This window comes from Aphis gossypii, chromosome 1, assembly GCF_020184175.1.
Source record: "Aphis gossypii isolate Hap1 chromosome 1, ASM2018417v2, whole genome shotgun sequence".
NCBI classification, from domain to species: domain Eukaryota; kingdom Metazoa; phylum Arthropoda; class Insecta; order Hemiptera; family Aphididae; genus Aphis; species Aphis gossypii.
In genome coordinates this window covers 52,775,908-52,789,155 of record NC_065530.1, presented here as the reverse complement: position 1 = coordinate 52,789,155, position 13,248 = coordinate 52,775,908, and the positions used below count along the sequence as shown (strand labels likewise).

Genomic DNA, 13,248 nt, shown 5'->3' with positions numbered 1-13,248 from the left:
CGCTATTCAAAACCGAATACTTTGATTACGTAATATCCGGTGATAATTTTTAACAATATTTTGTGATAACCTTTAAAACTCGAATGAAAAATATTAGTTTGTTTTAATCATACGTTAAATATAATATCATTAATTATTATTTTATAATTATATATCTACACATATTATTATGTAATTTGTGATTATGTATTTGTTGTAAAATAATTTTAAATTAATTATAAATTACCACGAGCGCACTTTATACATTAAATATTATTTTATGACTAAACGTGAAAAAAAAACTGTTTAATCTGACATAGTGTTTTAAATATAACGATGTTATAGAGAATGGATTAATCAGTTGCTAACAAGTAAAGAAATTATCAACTTAACTAATAAACATTTAACGAATTTAATGTTTGCTTGTATAGAATGTAACAAATATTAGTTTATATTTATACTATTATTATGATATAAAATAACAAAATATGTAAAAACACGTGAACCCTAATAATTCTATGTTATAGCTGACCTAATATGTGACTATGTGAGTTATTCTATTATTGTGAAAAATAACGAGGAAAATGTAGGTATCGTATAATTTTCTTTTAAACAAATTCACAATATTTGTATTTTGTTTTATTATAAATGGATGACATCACTGCATTTGCGTGTGAAGGGGGAAAGTGAGGTTTTGAACAAAAATGATTTGTAATAATAAGTTCGTGGGTATTACCCGGGGGAGTGCGAGATAATTGAAAAAAAAAATAAAGTAATAAATCCATTAACCACGATGGTTTAGGCGGGAAAAAAATAGTCGAATATTGCCATTGGATTACGTAATTTTATTTAAGTCTTCCTGTGCGGCGGGTACCATATATATATATAGATAATTCACTCACGCGATATACATATAATATAATAATAATAATAACATAATATTTGTAATCTGTAAAAGTGCCTCTCGACGTTGATGAATCGTACTAGAGTGAATTATTTTTATTATTATTATCATTATTAGTATTGTAAATATTCTCGATCAGATGCGGGGACGGGGATAGGACTGAAATGAAAAAAAAAAAGATTTTGCTAAGATATGAAGGGGAAAAAAATACAGAAAAGAATGGGTTCGATTTGGCGTGATATAACTGGTGTAGGCAATAAATCTTTAAAATACGCCATCTCTCCCCTTCGGGATCCCCGACGATAAATTCTCGTTTTGATGCCCCTCCGGCTGCAAAAGAAATAGCCAATCGTTTTTACGGATGGGCTATTGCAGCACAGTCTCCACGAGCACCACCATGCGAGCGCGTACACACACACAGATACACACCAATAATATATACGCGCGAAATGTGATATAATCCAGGAAAGAAACGATTGTCTTTCTTCTTCATATTTTATATTTTTTTACACGCGTAGTTATAGGACGAAAACAAAAACAAAAATAGAAGAAAAAAAATGTGACTGTACGTATAGGATTTAGTAAACGTTATTTTTATTGCCCCCGAGGAACAGCAAGGAGGACCGCGCGGGACGTATGCGCTGCAAACTTTTCGTCCCCTCACTCGACGCGAGAACACAACTTCTCCATTTTAATTAGTTTGGGCGTCTAAGTACGAGCCCCTTGTTTTTTTTTCCACTCGTTGCGTTAAAAAATTATATAGAACTTTTATAAGCAAGGGAATTAAAAAACAACAACTATACACTATAATATACTGTATACAGCTACTGCAACAATGCGCGCGTGGGACCTTCGAAAGTTAAACATTAAAATTGTATTTATGGAGTTTAATAAAACATTCCGGGTCCATCTATCTACTTAAAAACGTGTGCGAGAGTGTATAACGAGGAGTTACGACCTGCTCCGTAAGTGGTTATGGACTTTAGACGGTGTGCTGTTGCACGTCTCCTTATATATAATATAAATATACACAACACTCTCGCGTTCACCGCTTTTCCGTGTAGACGGATTTAGTTATACCATATCTCACACGCGGATATCTAGGTAAATGAAAAACCACAGCCTCATCGCTAGATCAATTTAGAACTAAGTACGTAAGATATATTATAAGCACTTTTGAAATTGCAGAAAGTTATATTCTACAACGGTACACGCATTATAGAGTTGATATTATGGTAATAATAATATTATATTATTATAATATTTAAGCGCTAAGAATCGATCTGTGTACTGGTGGGAAAACTGCTGTACACGAGAAATAGCTGGCGTTTTTGGACTTACAGAACTTCCATTATTGCTTTTGGATGTCTTTCCTTTGTAATGAAGTATTTATATAGGTACATATATTTACTATATGCAACGTGCACGCTTAATTGCACTGTATGTATTACACGTCGTATCGTGTACGTATATTATGCGCGTGACGGTACTTATTGTGTGCTGTTTTCGACGTTAATTTTCTGTACGGAATTTTAATCGAGAACAAACAAACGAATATTTTAAACGCTATTAAACGAACATTGCCGAGACACTTAAGTCGTATTATTTATGTGTGGCTTTACGGATTTTCTCGTACGGTACACGTCTTCGTGAAAATTAATAATCAACGACGACGAATGGTCTACGATGTATATATTATGTATATAATATACGCTCTTGTATACTTGTACATTATATTGAAAGAGCGATACACAGAGAGAGAGAGAGGAGAGAGAAAGAGAGATAATGTAGCTCGTACTTAAATTACGATCAACCCTTGCTGCAAATTCACTCGGAATCAGAATTTACTGCGTTGGAGGATACTATTATTATGTATAGGGCATATTATTAATGTTATTATTATTACAATTATGTCTGACTTTATCACTGGCCCTTTGTATTAAACCGTCGTCGTCGTTCCTTTCATATTATATCTTCTCTTATATTATGTATTTATATATTATGCAGAGTGGTGATCTCGCGGTCAACATAAAACATTAAACAAGATAAAAACACGGCCGCTTCAAAACAATATTTATCGCTATAACTAATAATTATTGTAAATAATCATGGAATAATAATATTATAACTAGCCGACGGTTCTGAAAGCCATATTATATTCATTGATGAGAATCGTATCACAACAATATTATAATACCTATATATAACGCACATTGGACCCGCGATAACGACTAGTTATTTCAACATTGTGCAGCATCCGATTACTAAATTATTGTATAATATAAAACCGATGTAATTAAATGACGAATAATATGATACTACACATGTGCTCTTGTCGAACAAAAACAACATGTGCTTAGTATTTGTGTTATGAAATAATATAAAGGATAATCGAATTAAACTGTAAGACGTATTTAAAAATTAGATGGAAGGTCATGTGAAATAGATAGCTTTAAAATAACAATAATATAATATTTTAGAAATCCGGCGCGTTGGGCACTACATAAGATATCGCATATTTTTGCCATTGTTCAATATTCGCCTTTTTTTTTTTTAAGACGATGCGTGTAATATGTATCTCGGCGCACGTTTGTCGGCCAGTGGGAATTCCAATACGATACACCAATCTATAATGTACATACGTATAATTATACACTTCATATTATACCGTGGCGTAAACATAGAATCTAGGTGAGATTGTTTGGTTCGCGCACGTGCCAATAAACATCGGAACTGTTTCTGCATACAAAACTATTTACACACAACAATGTATACATTACGCGTAGTAGGTATATATATTTTATATAGATACCGAGTTTAATTATCGCGGCGTTAGGACTTGGAGTAGTGCCTAAACAGCCGCGAAATTGACCCCGTATAACGACGTCGATTAGACGCGCGATATGAACCCGGGTGAGATGGGTGGGTAAGTTGTGATCATGTTGGGCACGGGGGGTGGAGGATGAGCGGCACGTCTGCGATAACAACAAAGTATACATTATAAACAACGCGCGTGGATACGACGCCGAAGAGAAGCCTGCACGGCATCGGCAAAGTACAACTGTACTAGTAAGTTGTTTGAGTGTATATATATATATATAACTATATTATTTATATTATATAATCCTCGAGAAACGTCGATATAAATAAGCACGTAGTATCGGCCGCCGCGAGATAATGAGTGTTATTGGGGATGTCGAATTTGGATACAAAACCAGGGGGGGGGGCGGAAGCGCGAGGAGTCGGAAAAACCAGAGTTTCATTAAAACTTTAACATTAACATAAGCGTTTTAAAGATTGCGGCGTCAATATGAGAAAACTCATAGCAGAAGCCACCCCCGCGAATACACCCGGGCGCTGTTATAATTGCTCAAGGTTTTCGGAGTATCGAAACGCGCGTGCTGTAGATTGTCTTCGTACATACCTACATATATATACATAAAAAAGTTTCAAACTGTTTTGCGACCGGCGCGGCGGCCTGACGTTTATATAATATATTTTTTGTGTATCAATGTATACAAGTGTGTATACAATATAATATATATATTATAGTTTATTTCACGGACAGTGGCTGCAGATGGTAGGAATGCCTCAGGGAGTCGCTGCTGCTGCTGCATCAGGGAGAAGGGTTGATCTTCACCCCCACAATACCCCGAAAGTCGTTAACTCATATATATGTGGTCGTGTCCGTGGTGTGTGTTTATTGCCGAAATAGCTGAAGCGTCCGAGCACGTTCGTCCCAAAGGCGTCTTGTTGGGGGGAGGGGGTTAGGGAGATCGTGACAAAAAAAAAATGAAAGAAAAAGTAGATAATACGTCCTCTTATATTAAAAACCGAACGTACGGTCGTAAGTCGCCCGCGCACCCTCGTGTAGGGCTAATATATACTGCAGTCGTATTAACTATACCCAGAACGGACGTGAACGCGCGCGTGACTGTTATTATTGGTTGTTGGGATGCGTGCGGACGACGAAATTCCATGTATAATATATATATATTTATGTAATATCGGACGTCCCACAAGACTAATATTGTAGACGAGACGCAGTGGATCTATAATATATAAACGGAAGTGTGGTGCAATACATATGAATTAGAAGTAGTTTTAGATTTTCTAACCGCACCATATGATTTATTGTCTCGCGAAATTGCTTTTCCACCGAGGATTTAAATTTCAGACTCGCTTACCATGAGACAGACGTGATGGCGAACGATTTCAATCACTCGATACATGTTCTTTACTGACACCATCCCTGTTCGTTATATAAACCATGTAAAGGTTCTATACTATTTATCAATTATATTATCAACTTAACTATACATAATATGTACTGGTCACACGATAAATATTTTATTATATTGGTCTATTCAATATATGTTGTACCTAAGTAGCTACACATGGATACGTTCTGTGGTACAGCATGTAGCCTAATCTATCATCGGTGTAGTTATAATAATCTTTATCATGTTAAATATTTAAATCTTTCGGTTACGCGTTTACAGTCTAAAGGGCATGGATTAATGATAATATGCAGCAGATATTATATATCTCTATGTTTAAAACGTTCTCGTTTCAACGTCTTTCGTCCAAAAAATAAAACTATACGTATAATGATTGCAGTGCAGCTGCAGCCGATATATATTATAATACATCGCATACCTAACACAGTGAATAAAAATCACTGTAATGTTCGCGTTCAAAAGATACAAACACAAAACAAAGCATGCATTGAAGATTTAATTTTTCACTCAACAATTATATGTGTTGCACCACTTGAACTGCAGTTAGCGATTCTAAAACCCTTTCCTCCGGACGGTTGTATTATGCACCGTGCGATGGCCATTGCACTCTACGGAATACCGCGAACGACCGTATTATACACTGTACACATACGCGTGTACACAATATATAATATAATGCTATGTGTGTGTGCGTGAGTGCGTGTCTGCCTTCGCCTCCGGCAGGGTTTCTCGCCAAAGTATATTAAGCCATAACCACCCGAGCGCATTCTTTCACGGACCGTCGATATATTTTTTTATCTCTACATTACATAATATACGTATATACGCCGTTCTCCGGAATTCGGAAACTGTCAAGCGCGCATATATAAGCGTATATTTTTTTCTCCGGTCGCATATAATAATATCTACTATCTTTTTGTTTTTAAGTTATTATTATTATTATTATTTATTTTTTTTTATCCGTCCCGAAACGGAAAACAATTTCGTTCGAACTGGTATGGTATACAGCGGCGCTGCAGCTGACCGGTTCGACCTGATGCACAAACATGGCCGGCACGAGGGATATACGTAATAATAAGATTGCTCGGTAACAACAATACTATATGATGCTGCGTGCGACGATCGGTAAAACGCATAATAATTGTTACCGTCGTCGAGGAAAAAAGTGTCGTGCAGAAACCGCGACGAATGAACGAAATTCTGTAGGATCGTTGAAATGGTTGTGTAAAAAGACGTGTATTATTATATGAACACGAGTTAAAATTCAACGAGATTTTAAAGAACTATAAACGAATAATATAGTAGTTTCATGTGACGGAAGTGCTTGACGATATGATTTATCTAATTATATATAGATAATATTTAGTGTTCTGTAACTTATTAAAATATATTCAAACCAATTAAAACCACAGAGTATGTTAGAAACATAAAAATCTAGGTACACGCGTTAGAAAAACATATAATATAATGTATCGGAGGTCGGTCGTTCGACGCAAGTTTTTCTTTGATATCGATGGCCTATTGGATAAGAGAGGTCGCGTGGATTGTGACCGTCTAAAAAACAAACAACACAACGAATATGCATGTGTATATAATATATATAAATTTTTTGTATTCTTGTAGAAGAACATACACGATCGAGTATTTATATCGAGTGCATGCGAGAGAGAGAGAGAGAGAGACAGAGTGGGAAGAATTAACAATTTCAACCGATGAATATCGAAGAACCATACGTTAATTGAATATATAATACATAGTAATGTATATATGTATAGTTATCGCGATATGCATTACCTGCTTGCACTGCAACGATAAATCTTTAGATCACAAATACAATTATGTATAGGTAAGTGCGTATAGAGGATACTTATACATATATTATATATAGATCTCATGCACGTTATAATAATATGTATTATAATGAACGTTAAATTGTTTTAGAGAAAAATGCGTGTCGTATCGATGCGAAATGCGTTTTGCACGAGGATCGATTCCGCGTGTTGTACACATATGTGTACACGACAGCCTCTCGTTCGACCGAGCAGGATGTCGTGATCGTGGGCGGGCTACTACCTGCAGTTTACCTGTACCGAGTTAACTTGTTGATGATTTTAGAGAAGCCGATAGACGAATCGTGCACCGAGGTGTCCTGATTGGGCCGCCGACAAGGCGAAAACGCTTTCCAGCCAATTACGAGCATGTCGGTGCATTTATTTAATAATAATTGCAGACGTCGATTAAAAAGTGATGTATTTAGGTAGGTACAAAGCGCGTTTGCATAATGTAATATGATAAGGATTATAATTAAACGATATACATATACTACTGGTTTTTCGTCGTCAGAAAGCTTGTGAAAAATTATACGTTTGGCTGAACATATACGGGCTGCAGAAAAGAGTAAACGGATTAATTTTCACAACCGGTTTCGATTTTTTGACAAAACGACCATTATAATATCCGAATAATTATAATGATATGATAGACCAGTATTATACGTGCACAAAAACAGTATTACGAAATTCGTGCCAGATTTAAGCCGATGGTCCCTACATAAATAATTATTATATTCGTAAACTAAATATTGCTGTACCGCTGAGAATCTACAAATAGGTACCTACAAAGTACAAGATTATGGTTTTATTTTTTTGACTCGGCCTTATTTTTCGATAATTAAATAAAAAATTGTAGTTTATTTTATTGTAATTGGACTTTTTTTTTATTATTATTATTATAAGAGTTGTAACCTATATATCGTGAAAAACACAATCTGATTATCGTCAGATTGCGATGGGATGTTAGTGCGCATATGTGTTCACAATTGTAATTATTGTAAAACAGTGTATTGTCTTGTATATACCTGCGCGCAACGGTACTATAAAAAAATAATGAAAATAATGAAAAAAAAAAAAGTCCGACCTAAAACAGGAAATTCTTGATTTTTTGCTGGGCGCGGGAGGACTATATTTTTAAACCAAATTATGAAAAACAATGATGAAAAAAACTTCCTAATTTCACAACAAACGCAATCATCAGATTATAGCGTGTTATAATAATATTATTACGGTTAAATTGCATGAACAACGACCACTGTAAACGTGCCGAGTAAAATTCTCGTGGGGTTGTGGTTTTCACCAGCTCCGCGCTTTAGATTCGACTTGAATGATAATATAATAACGACGCGCTTTACTGCAGGATTTGACGAATTTTTAATTGCGAAGAAAATCGATTTGACGTAATGTCAAAACTCGCAGGAGCAAGAAGCGGGCTTTTCTCCACCAAACCCGTTTATGTTTTATTACAAAACATTATAATATATTTGTGTGTACTTATAATTTCATATATATATAAGGTATTTATGGCGCACGGCAATTATTATTATTATTATTAAAATTAATTCTCGACACGTTTTCCGGCGATTATACAAATACGATTTTCGGTCGGATTTCGATGACGCGGCTGTTTAATTAATGTCAACGCGTGTTGTTTACCCGACTATAATACGCATCATATACGTATTATATATCAGATTTAACGACCAATTTGTGTCCCGTTAAAACACGTTGTGTCACATAACTTGATCGCGTAGGTAATCTCATAATATATTGACGTTATTATCATATTACCTCGTACGACTGCGGACCAATCTTAAACGCACCTTGATACATGTTTAATATATTATGTGTTTACCCTCCAAAATATTATGAAGACATTGCCAAAGTAGACGATTTTTTCGAAAATATATTATTCCCCAGCTGGTTTTCCCGAATCCCCTCGTTTAATATGCATTTTCAACGTACACGTGTAGCTTGGCTGATTATCTATTTATAAAAGTATTACAGTGTTCCTATTGGAATACATTGTTGGTCTCCGATTGATGTCGACTTTATTTTTTTGGGAATTAAATTTAGGAACCTTATAGATTCGTTTTATTCGATAACCTAACCTATCAGATTATGATTGTGTTGTTTTCGGGCGCATTCGATTGACGCAAATGACGCGGAAAATACAACATAATATAATATTCATCAAACAGATTTTGAAAGTTTGTCAAAAGTTTTAATATTTTATATAGGTGATAGGTATGCCACAGCAGTATGAAAGTATATCCAATTAAAAACACGGAAAATAATCTCAACCCCTCTGGACAACATTCGCTCGCGAATATACGTAAGCACGACGTAAGCGGGTTAGGATAATATTATTATGTGTTTAGGTGTATTATAATATACTGGAAGTTTCATAACTTACTCGCAACACTCCACCGCTGTCATATATATGCGCCTAAACCGTAGACGTTAATGATGTGTATACTTGCAATATGCCTGCCGAACGCACACACACACACACACATGTAGAAGCAGCGCATATTATTATGTATATGTATCGTATATATTGCGAGCTGTTATAATTGATAACCCAACGGCGGCGTCGTATTATTAGTATTAACACTACGTCTGGGAGCAGTAATATAGCACGCGCCGGTGTCGGGACTATAAGTTTCCGGCGGCGGCGGCTTCGGCGGAGAATTTTCCCAAGGGTCGGAGGCGCGCGGCGTCGGCGGCTGCCCGCAAGACACGGACAACTTTATTCGCGAGGTGGTATATATTATATTATTATATGTATATATAATGTGTGCTCGCAAACCTGTGCGTATATATTATATTAAGCTAAGACTCGGCGGATATCGCGACTACCTACACAAGCTTTACCTCCTATATATCATAAACGTGCAGTTCGTTGTTAATTAAACGGCTTCGCAACCGCACGGCCGTAGAAACTTAGGTATATATATATATACTCGCCCGAGCTGTTATTTCGAGAGTCTCAGCCAATTCTCCACCCCACATCAACTATTCCATTGTACACTACAACTGTAACATTATTATGATATTCATTCGATACAATAAATAACAATAATAAACCTATTCATAATAAGATACGTTTGACGCTCATGTAGTATATTATCAGCGGGCCGTGCAATGTAAAATAAATAATATTAATAATATATTCATTATATTACACATGTTATACATCTCTAAAATATTTTTATGAGAATCCCACTAAACTTAAGTGAAATACGCCTTCATTCGATTATTATTTTTTCGTAATCTTGTAAATTTCGTTTTTATCTCCGCCGATAGGACACGGTCTTATGAGGAAATGTTGTGCTTTGCTCCGGGTAATCACCCGGCCGAGTTAATAATCGTCTGCGTGCGGTCGTGTATAATATTATCACTATAGGCGTTAATAATGGAAAATAAAACGATTTATTATTTTTGCGGCGCGTATATTATAACGTATAATGTGTGTTTACGGGATTCGATTCGATTCGGTGGCAGTTTTGTGTGTTTGCCGGAGACCGCACGAAAAAGGACGCAAACGACCTATATTATGTGATGTATGTGTGTATACATTAGCCGATAGCACCACGGGAGGTCTACGCCAAATATTTTGGCAGTTTTTGTCGCCACAGACGAAAATAAAAACTTTCTCTTTCCTTTCTTCGCTGTAAATCCATTTCACACGGCCAGCAGTCCCTTTTGCCGCCGTGGCGGTGCCCACCGCCCGAGCGACAACCTGGCGGATACTAATATTTTGTAGGTAATTCGGCACGCATTGGCGACGACAAGCAAGAGGTAACTCTTATGCAACGTATATGTATGGACGAAGAAATGCCTCAGAAAATAACGCAATATTATATATTATTATAACTCCTTTGTGTATGCCTACCTATAATATACAACGATTTCGACGAAAATATACGACAAACATGCACCGGCTGTTTATAAAATGCCACGTTTTCACTTTCTTCTTTCACTGTCCTTTTGTTCACTCCCAACCCCAATTTCACAAGACATGCGTTCAGAAGATAACGATTCTTTCACGGGGCTCGAACGTTTACGTACATCTATCTTTATGATGTGTATAAATAATAAATACACTTACGTTTACACTCGTTTAAATGATATACACATACCTAGTAGAGTTCGATGTTGAAATCTCATTAGAATTAAGTACATTATAACACATAATATATGCATATATTCGTATATAATTATATGGAATATAAAATGTTTATACGAGACTTTTATAATGGTATTTAACGTTTTAACAGTCACTTTGATATCAATGCGTACATTGGGACAGTATATTATGGAAATTACACAACTGCACTCTGGAATGGATTCAAACGTGACATAGAAAATAACTATATAGACGATTGAAAAGTATATAATGTTACACTATTTATCATACATCACCCAACTACATTATTATCGTTGTTGCACGAATGCGCGGTATAAAAAACTTGAAATATTAATTAAATTAGTAAACGGACACCGTTTTCAACGTAATGTAAGAAAACGCTGTTGAAATCTGCGTGACTGCGTACCAACGAACAAAAAGTCTGCACGGTTAGGCTGCTACGAAGTTTTTTGTAAAATTTATCGTACCGTATACGTTGCAATTAAGAACCGTGTAAACAACACATAGTACATTAAATAATATTCGCGTATATACAACGTAGGTATCTGTGTATGTGTGTATAATAATGCGCAATTATTTATTTTTACAATGAGCGTTTTTACACGGTATGTAGGTGGGTCGGATGGTCGGAATAAGTATCACATTAACGATCTGCAGCGCTCGTTTACGGGCTTATAACACAAAACGGAGTTTATTTTGTATTGTGCGATATATAAATCTACCTCTGTTCGTTCGTTAGTATAGTTCGTATATTATATAATAGGTAGGTATGAACGCGAAAAAGCGCGACGTTGTTAATACGGTTTTAGGAGAATAAGTTCAAAACGTGCGGGTCAACACATGTGACGGTGTGGACTGCGGCGCGGGAGGGAGGATGCGGCGGCCGGCGACAAGACCCCCGAAAGAATATTATTACCCACGGATGCCCTTTTGTATTACAACCCGGCAGCGAGGTAACGGCTTTGGCGTTTGTTGAACGAAAAAACAAATGTATAATAATAATAATAACAATATCGTAGTTATACGGCGCCGCGTATTATAATATTAACATTCTTTTTTCTCTCGTTTGTTTTAACGCGCGGTCACCGCATTAATGGGTCCGCGAGTAAATACGACCAGCGGTAAACGACTGTACCTACACGGAAACCGGAAAAACGAAACTTTTACATGATATCCGTGACGTATCGTCTGTAGAAAAACGGTTTTTACGAAATATTTAAAAGTATGATTCCAGTGTGGCGACGATAATAATGGATGGACGAGAAGATTAGTTTTCATCGTTTGGTCGTACCATATACGTTGTTAAAAGATTTTCGGCCATGTTCCTCGGCACGGCGATGTATGCGTGATCGGCCATCCACCTCAGTCGTGTGCTTTTCTCTCTCTCCCTCTTACTCACTGGAGAGCATACACACGGTTCGTGTATATTATAATATGTTAGGTAATGATTCACGGCCGACCGTTGGTTGATTTACGACCGCGCCCGGCCACCGGACACCAAATATAAATTAAGTAATTATTCAAATTCCTCGACGGAATTCTTGTTTGTATACATGCGCGTGAGCGCTCTTATTGGACTCTCCTCTCTATTGCCACCACCACCACCAACACCACCGCCACCGACCTCACTGCCCCACTGTCTTGTACTTATATCTCTCGTACCGAAGTCTTTCTCCTCCTTCTCCTCGTTTTCCAGTTTCTCGTAACTATCGCCACACGCCACTGAAATGATTGTATACTTGCGCACATATTACTTATTATAATATGGTATTTTATATCCTTACTCGCCGGTAATAAACCATTCTTTAGTAATGTGTCACTGCAAAACAAATAAGCAATAGGTATATAAGCCTTGCTTCGGCGTAATACGGTTTAGCCGTCTTAAAATTCATATATTATGGATTTTTTTTTAAATATTCTGCAGTAGATAAACTCCACGCCTTAAGCCTGTCTCATTTTCATGAATAATGTTTAAATTAACTGTCATTTTTCCCTGCAAAATGCCATTTTGAATTTTTACATTGCACGCCTAAAAAAGTATAAATGTGTACGACCGAAAAAATACGCAATAAAATGTTTAAGTATTATACATTAAACGCACATTCGGGACAATCCACATTGGTATTTCGATATAAAAAT

General features: G+C 36.2%; 1 protein-coding gene across 5 annotated transcripts in view; it reads right to left on the bottom strand.

Moving 5' to 3' along the window:
• LOC126548977 (homeotic protein ultrabithorax-like) overlaps positions 1–13,248 on the bottom strand; it is a 235,208-nt gene that overhangs the window by 149,138 nt on the left and 72,822 nt on the right. The window lies entirely within an intron of this gene.